The sequence below is a fragment of the Echinops telfairi genome, unplaced genomic scaffold (assembly GCF_000313985.2).
Source record: "Echinops telfairi isolate 266 unplaced genomic scaffold, ASM31398v2 ScPeMD7_7420;HRSCAF=8458, whole genome shotgun sequence".
NCBI classification, from domain to species: domain Eukaryota; kingdom Metazoa; phylum Chordata; class Mammalia; order Afrosoricida; family Tenrecidae; genus Echinops; species Echinops telfairi.
This window is the reverse complement of record NW_022111320.1, coordinates 51,391,234-51,392,566: the sequence shown is the minus strand read 5'-3', so window position 1 is coordinate 51,392,566 and position 1,333 is coordinate 51,391,234.

Genomic DNA, 1,333 nt, shown 5'->3' with positions numbered 1-1,333 from the left:
GCCTTTGTCCCTTATCTGCTCAGCCTCCTTGGTGGCAACATCCAGATAAGCATCCCATTTGGGCTGAAATTCCAGCCTGGCTGCCTGCTCCCCCACCAGGCACTCTGGGACCCACAGCTGAACCTTCTCCCCGCCCACCCCTCCCTCAGTTGCTTCCTATCTCCAGTACCCCCAGAATTCCCCTGAGATCCCCCCAGCTGCACACTTGAACCTGCAGCCTTGCCCACTTGGTGCACACGTGCAGGGCACATGTACACACACGTACAAACACAGTCCTGTCCCCTCCCTAACCTTCCATCTCCCCCATATTGTTGACAGTGGAACCCTTTGAGGCTCCCCCTGCCTGTTCCCTAACCTTCTTTCCCACATAGCTGAGGGTGGGGAGGTTTGCACAAGGTCCCCGACTTACCACTGGGGGCCTAAGTGGAAGAACTGCCCCCTGCCTGATCTCAAAGACACCCCCCCCCAGGCAGATGTAAGTATCCTGGAGGTCCTGAGACCACCCCTCTCCCACTCAGGGACCCTGCTGCTCCATCTCCCAGCCCCATCTCAGCCTCCTTCCTTCCCGTCACCTCCCCCTTCCCCCCTCATTAAGCCTCCCAAACCCGCCGGCTCCCTGAAGCAGGAAATTGCATTCTGCCAAGATTAAATGGACTTGAACGCCCTGCTCTGCCTGAGAGGGAGGGGGGCTGAAAGGAGGCAAGTTTTCTGGGAGTGGGGACCCTGAACCCTGGGTTGGGGAGCGCTGGAACCCCCAAAGGTGGGGGATTTCAGGATGAGGTGGGGGCCTCCTGGAGGGCAGAAGGGAGCCACCAGGGCCTGCAGGAAGGCTGGGGCTGGCAGAGGCCCCTTCTCCCTGTGGGGATGGGAAGCCCCGCCCTGAGGGGCAGGTACCCTGGGGGTGGGGCAGGTTCTGATTACTTGTCAAGAGTGGAGGGGGGCTGCTGAGGGGGGCACGGTGATTGAGAGGTGAGAGGGGATGCCTGTCAGGTTGAGACCCTGCTAAGGGGAAATGAAACAGCAGCGAGGGTGGGGATGGGACAGGGACTCACTGCTTTCTGGAGCATCCAGAGGGAGGGGCTGGAAGCCCTCACACTAGCCCCTGGCCCAGGGTTTCTTGGCCAGGGCACAGGCAGGGACCCCTGTGTGCCCTTTGGCCCTGAGGGGGCCTGGCAGCCCCTCCCCCAGAGAGTGACTCCCCTGTAGAGAGATCCTGCCGCAGACCCCTCCCTCCTCTCCTCCACTGGGAGGACTGGGCCACGCCCATGGCTCAGAGGGGAGGGCGGGGCGGGGGCCGTCCATCGGCCCCATTGTCCAGAGGGGAACACTGTCC